This window comes from Nicotiana sylvestris, chromosome 6 (genome assembly GCF_000393655.2).
Source record: "Nicotiana sylvestris chromosome 6, ASM39365v2, whole genome shotgun sequence".
Classification (NCBI taxonomy): Eukaryota; Viridiplantae; Streptophyta; class Magnoliopsida; order Solanales; family Solanaceae; genus Nicotiana; species Nicotiana sylvestris.
The window spans coordinates 97916827-97924419 of NC_091062.1; the positions used below are offsets into that span (position 1 = coordinate 97916827).

Sequence of the window (7593 nt, forward strand, 5' to 3'; positions counted from 1 at the left end):
CTTCTACAATCTATGTTCATGTAACTCCACAAGGTATAGTTTGGCACAAGATTTCCATCTGTTTAAAGCTTGGGGGACACAATTACCTAACGCCTACATTGCTGGAAGGTAGCAAGTATCCAATGAATTAGAAAAAACAGCCAAGCAAATGTGAATTATATTGGTGGCTAAAACGTGTTGGAATTTTTGATGAGATGACTTATTGGCTTAGCTGTAGGAATTTCTAATATTTACTCCCAGCAACCCCGCCATGAAGAAATTTACTACTCCATATAACTTTCTCTTGCTCTTCGCTCTACTAAAATTTCACACATCGCAAGCATCACTTTTAACGTCGGCATTATATACCTTTTCTAGGGCCAAAGTAGGGGAAATTTATATTCCTAATCAATTCCCAGATATTGAAACCAAAAGTTTTAACATTCCACCATGCATATCACGAATATTGATATTAATATTCCTACATATGAATGGAACAAACAAAGTTGGATATGTAATCTGTGGCAGTACTTGGAATTCAGAATAAATGAAAAACAGACTCTTGAAGAGAGTGAAAAGATAAAGAGTCAACAGAAGAAGTTATGAGAACGAATTTATTTTTTGGCTGGTGGGATAAGTATTCATAAGGAGAAATACATAGTTCCCAACGATCAACTAAACACCTCAACGAAACCTATTTCCAGTTAAATACTTCAAGTACTTGTAAATGCCTAATTTTTGCCATATATATATATATATATATATATAATATGTATGTGTGTGTGTGTGTTTGTCCTTATTTGTGTATGTATAGGTTTTAAGAGTTGAGTAATGGTTTGATAAATGGGGTAGGGTTTGGGCTAGTGTAATTTAATTAAAATTGTGCCAAAATTGTGCCAAAATTTGAGCCCAAAGAGCCCAAACTCGGTCCAAAAGGGGGCTGCCAAGAAGAGCTTAAAACGACGTAGTTTTGTCTTGAAACTACGTCGTTTTGGCTAAGTGACAAGATTCAATCTCATCCACCCATCTTGATTTAATCTAACGGTCCTAGTTTGATCTTCATCCTCGGTATTTAAAGCCTAAAATCCCTAAAAATTTGCCCCATTTCCCCATTATTTCCTCTCTCTTCTTTCCCTCTCATCTCTCACTCTTCTCTCTCCCCCCAAGCCGCTGCCCCACCGCCGCCGGCCGGAAATCGCCGCCGCCGGCGGACCACCTCCAAACACCTCCAAATTCACACAATGTAATCTCCACAACTTTCTCTTTCCATATCTCCAAACCAAATCCTTCAAAAATCCCTCAAACCCCTTGCATCTTAGATCTAGGAAACTTTTCCATCACTTTTTTGCCCAAATTATTGAAGCTCCAACCACTACCACGCCCACAATACCTACATCAATGGATAGAGCTCCTCAAGACCTAGCTATTAATGTTAATTTCACCCTGAAAATCCGGCGACCAAAATCTGGCCAAATTCCGGCGACCTCCCCGAACACCCTCTTTTGGGATACCACCATTTTTTCGGCCACTTGAATTGTAAAATGGTAAAATCCTATTCTTTTTCATGGCTGATTTTTTATTTTTATTTTTATTTTTCAGATTTTATTTTTTATTATTAATTATTTTAGCATTAGTTTTTGAAGTTTTGGAATGTTAATTTTTCTATTTTTGCACTTGTTGAAGTAATAAAATAGCTTTGTGTTGATTAAAGTGAGGTAGTGAGGAAATGCTTGAGAGTATATGGTAAAATCGTAATCCTGCCCCGCTATTAATTATTTGATTTTTTTAGTTAAAGTTAGTTTCTATCTTGTTTCTTCATTTAATTCATTTTTGATTATGTTTGTCTTGTTGGTTTTATTAAATCGCTCCAGCGATAGCGTGCGTTTCGTTTGGCTTTAATAGTTAATTTTTGTTTGCTTACTATTGGTTCATAACACATGTGTGAAGTTTAATTACATGTTTTAATACTTGGTTTAGTTTGAATCAACAGGGTGATATTGATGTTGTTAAAATCTGAAGTTTATGTTATTTTATCACAAAATAGGGTGCTAGTAGCCTACTTTTACTAGTTAGGGTGGCTGAAATGATATTTTTTTCTCTTTGTTTCTAACATAGTAGATTTCCTTTGACCTTTGGACAAATTTTGAATAGTGTTTAGCACACAATGTCAGTTTTTGTCGGACAGACATTTGGTGAACCAAAATCTGTCCAACTTTGGCTATTTAAGGGCTGCCCTTTCCTCACTTTGGGGGGACTCCATCACACTTCCAGGGGCATTTTTTATAATTGCTTTGTCACAAAAAAAAAAAATCAGCAGTTGAACCCATGAAAAGTAAGCTGAAATGGTGAGCTTTGGGAGTTAATCTTAGAGTGCAAACTTTTAGAAAAGTATAAGTCCTCTTTAGAGTTCGTTTCTGGGTTCCCTCTCTAAGTTTTCGGGTTGTTTTAACACGGATTTGCTGCTGGATTTGCTGCTGTTTTTATGTTGCTTTAGTTGCTGAACTACTGTTTATTCTTTTGCTACCAGGTAATCCTTTAAGACTCGTAATGTACGTATTTTCAGCAATGGGAACAACTTGAACATGTTGCACCATTTAAATGTGTTTGATGTGATGAATAGTTTGACAACAAAAGAGCTTGTATGTTATTGTTATGTATCAAACATGTGATAATGTGAATATAGTCCTTCATAATACTTGAATATTGAGTTGTAAGTTTTTGAATGTGATATGTAAGTCGTTTATGGATTTTTTAAGCATGTTTTCAAGCTATTATATCCGAGTAACAATGCTAAGTATGCCATGAATGACTTTAGGTGTATAACACATAACATGAGTTCGTTTTAGTTGCTGAAATTTCACTGCCAACATATGCTTCTAGGAATGTTGTGATAATATCTTTGTGAATCTGGCCATTTTGCCGGATTTGCAAAAATGGCTATTTTTGTAAAGTGGGCGTTTATACAATTGTGACTATATAGTTAATGGTCATGAACTCAAACTAAGTAAAGAGCTAAGATTGTATCAACATTGGGCCTTATTGAATCAAAGATAAAAGTTGGCCCATTTACCTTTGAACAACAAAATTACCCCTTTTCTTCTATATAGCATTGGACCAATTGAAATTCATTTCTTGGCCTATTTTAATAATAAATTCCAGCAGCCCAAAAGCTCCATACAAGCTGGCCCATATATTTTTTAACAAGAAGTTGGCTCATTTCTTTAAAAATAGGTAAAATTGGTCCAACATTTATTTGCATAATTTTTCCCAACTATAAAGCTCGAAAAAATAATAATAATATCAGATTTTTCTACTATTTTAATTAACTAGTTTCCCTTTAATTAATTTAAACGTTAGGCAAATAGTAGGTGCGCTTTAACTTCACGGACTCACTTGTGTAGCGTGACGCTTAACTTTTAATAAGTTAATTCATCAATTTCATGTCATATTCAATAGTTTTAATTAATTTATAAATCTTTTGTCATAATCACGGATTCGCTTGCGTAGCGTGGTAGTGACATTTAATAAATTTTCTGAAAAAAAGGGTTAATGTTTCCTCCAACGCAATTGCAGCAATTTTTCAAAAGTAAATAACGTGCTAACAATCGTCTGTCATGATTTTGGATTCGCTTGCGTAGCGCCGTTATGACTAAATAATAAATTTCGTCGATCACGCATTCGCTTGCGTAGTGTGGTTATGACATCTTATTATTCAAAAATATTCTTTAATTTTTTCTAATAATCAAGAGATAAAAGAGGATAGGTAAAACATGAAAATAATATAAATCACAGTTTGTCCAAAATTAATTCAAGCCAAGTTTAAGTCAATAAAGCGACCGTGCTAGAACCACGGAACTCGGGGAATGCCTTATACCTTCTCCCCGGTCAACAGAATTCCTTACCCGAACTTTGTTTTCGCGGACCGATTAAAATAGAGTCAAACCTTCCTTTGACTAGGGATCCAAATAAATGGTGACTTGGAACACCGAAAAAATCAATTCTAAGTGGCGACTCTGAACAATAAAATAATCCCTATTAAAATTTTGTCACTTTAATTGGAAAAACTCTTTGGCCCATACACATATTATTATTATTATTATGAGGGGTAGAAAAGGGGTGTAACAGCTCTGGTGACTCTGCTGGGGACTTACATAAGAATTCGAGCTTGTACATGTTGACTTTTTGTTTGGCTTTATTAAGTTTGTAAATATTGTGATTTATTTGTGCCTAATGTGCTACCTGTTCGCTTTTTATCATTTTGATATTGTTGAACTGTACATATAAACTGTTTTCTCACGCACCCCCTCTGAGTCTTTTTGAAATTAAAAATTGGGCATTTGCTTGACATAACCTGCTTTCTTTGAGATAGTCGAGGTGTTCGTCACCCGTTGAAGGATTTTAGTCACACCTGTTTTAGGCGGGGAGCACCACCAGTTAAGCCGGAAAGCAATGCTACCGGTACACTGACCCTCCTCGGCTCGAGTTGTCCGCTCGAGTAAGCCAGTCTAGATACCTTCTCCAATAGGATCTAAACCTAGAAGAACAAGCCTCATGCCGGATATCCCTAGTAGGTTCGCTTTATTTGCATCACATGCATTTAACTTAGCGAAACTCGACACAGGGGCTGGGTCCGTATAAGACAAGTATCCTCTTTGAGACCATCATGTTCACGTATGTGCTACTTGATACATCATTTGGAAGGCTTACTTGCATTGTCGATCAGTTTTAAAAAAAAATTAGTGTAATTATTAAAAATGAAAAAAAAGAATAATTCTCCTAGTTTAGTGCAAATAAACCTTTTTTTAAAATATATATATATATATATATATATATATATATATATATATATATATATATATTGTAGTAGTCCGGTGTGAGTTGTAAAGATTATTTTTCATTAAAAAAAACAAAAGGGGAGAGTACCTTATTTTATTGAACTACGCGGGTTTGATTCTCACCGGATGTGAGCTACGTAGGCAACCTCCATCGGGTTCAGCCCACATGTTTCAAAAAAAAAAGGGAGCATAAAATTTTCAAAAAAAAGGCCTATTTTGGTCACCTTGTACTGTCTGGCCCTCATGTTCCAGCTGTTTTTCCAAGACAGCCTTAAAATCTTCCTGGGAAGTGCTGAAGGGCCATTTTTGTAAAAATATTTATTTTATCCATATTTATTCACCTTTTACCATTTTGCCCTTATGTCTGGCCATTTTTGTCGAAGCAACTTTAAACCTTTCCGGAAAGATTATTTTTGCAAAAAGTAGCTATTTTTATCTGGTTATACTCATATTGCAAAGGATCATTTTCGTAAAAATAGTTTTTTATTTATTTATTATTTTGTCTATTTTTATTGTTTTGTTCCTGTGTTTGGCTGTTTTTGCCGAGACATCCTTTATGCCTTCTATGGAAGTATTAAAGGGTCATTTTTGTAATAATAGCCATTTTTTTTCGCTTTTATCATCTCAACTTTTGTGTCCGGTAATTTCAAAATATATATTGTAATTAAAAAAAATAGATCGAGTCCTAAATTGACCAAAAAATAAAATAAAATAATGAATGATCATAATTTGCATATAGTTTAGGTAAGTCCTAACCCTTTTTTTATCTTATTCTTAGGATTACCATGAGTTCTCCACAAAGAAGCAGTTAGAAAAGGGTAAGGGACGAGACACCTCCTATGTTTTTGATCAGAGATAAGACCCCGAGAAGTCTCTGTAACTGGTGGGCTAGTTTTGCTACATGGGAACAGAATCGAGTATTTAAGCACCTCAAGTTCCTCACCAACCTCATGGGAATTAAGCCTAACAGAGATTTAATCGAGGCTCTAGTAGGTTTTTGGGACCCCGCGAACAATGTCTTCAGGTTCAAAGATTGTGAAATGACACCCACATTGGAAGAATTAGGTGGGTTCACCGGATTGGGGAGAGACCTTCATGGGAAAAGGCCTGCTGCTCCGAGAAAAGTTGGTGTGAACAACTTTTTAAAGAAGTTATGCCTTCGTCGAATTCCAATGGTTTGCTTAAACGAAGGTTGGGTTCCGTCGAAATATTTTTATGACAGATTTGGGGACGAGAAAGGGTTTGAGAACTTCTCAGGCACAGAATTCGTCAACCAGTTGAGTTACGACGCTTGGAGGGAGTTGAGAATCTTCGCGTTCATGATATCATTTCTAAGGATCATGGTCTTTCCGGAGCATGGTGGGCGCATCAGAATTCGATTGGTTGCGGTAGTCTCATATTTGCAAAGTAGTGAGGATCATACCATTCTTCCCATGATTTTGGGAGATATTTTTCAGGCTTTGACCCGTTGTCAAGAAGGTGAGGATTACTTTGAGGGATGCAACATTCTGCTGCAGATGTGGTTCATAGAGCACCTTTCTCATCATCCAATAGTAGTAAATTTCAATGATGATTGGCTGAATTACATTGGATGTCACCCAGACAGAGCTGCGAGTTGTAATCTTCCAGAAGGGGCGAGGGCTTGGCGGACATTACTTGATTCATTGAGTGCTGATAGAATCACTTGGAACTATTACTGGTTCCCTTCTGCTAGGGTCATGCATATGTCGACGTATCGCCCATTCTTCATACTCATGGGTTTTAGGGGTTTCCAACCCTACGCGCCTTTACGCGTCATGCGCCAGTTAGGGAGAGAGAAAAAGAGGCCCCCGATTGAGGACATGCGCCCGTTCATGTGGGAATTCAAGGGAGAGGAACCTCCAAGGGAGTCATATGCACATAAGATTTGGTTTGGTAGTCGATTTTCCGATTTAGACGAGATGGTAGCTGATCGTGAATGTGGGGAGGTAAGCCTCGCATACCTTGAGTGGTTTCACAACCAGGCTATCCCCGAGCAAAGGACAGTGAGATCCATATGACACGTAGTTGATTGGGAGAGAGAGATCGAGGTCAAAGTTAGAGAAATCAGAAGGGAAGTGGCGCAAGAGTTCCAATCTCGTATTGATACTTTACAAGAAGATAAGGGCATTCTGGAGATAGCCATTGACGTACAACAAGCTGATTTTGAGCGGGAAAAGGCTTAGTGGGCACGAGAGAAGCAAGAACTCAAAGCCCAAATTCGAAAGAAGAACATAATCACAACCGCTCAGTAGCAAGAAGAGAAAGAAACCCAGTTCAGGGTAGTCCGTGATCATGAACGTAGAGGTTTCGCTCTATTAATCCAAGGTCTGAGGGATCAGATAGGGGGAGTTGAGTCAAGCAAAGAGAGCCAGATCGCGGAGTTTGAAATAGAAAGACACCACTACCAAAAGGTGATCAATCAATTAGAAGCGGAGTCGTTAGAAGTTCGGCGCTAAAAAGATATGGCCTTGGACCGTGAGCGTAATGCGCTGGATCTAGCTGAGACCCGTGGTCGGTAGAATCAAGAGCTGCACGTGGCTCAGGAATACATTAAGGGAAAGATCCTCGAGGTAGACACATATACCTCAAGAGCATGCAGGAGTTGCCAGGGCATGACTCCCGAGTGGTTTGCAGAAGTATCATTAAACGTTGCTCGTCATATATCTGCAGACTTGAAGAGGATATACCACAATGTTGGGGGTCAGCTGCAAGAACAAGAGCCTTGATTACAGTAATGCTGGTGGATTCTACTACAGAG

General features: G+C 37.6%; 1 long non-coding RNA gene across 1 annotated transcript; it reads left to right on the forward strand.

Annotated features, from left to right (window-relative positions):
• The first annotated feature begins 1096 nt into the window (after window positions 1–1096).
• Window positions 1097–2750, forward strand: LOC138872110 (uncharacterized). The gene is made up of 2 exons (XR_011400541.1): window positions 1097–1523; window positions 2507–2750. It is a non-coding gene; the product is annotated as an uncharacterized lncRNA (long non-coding RNA).
• Window positions 2751–7593: the final 4843 nt, after the last annotated feature.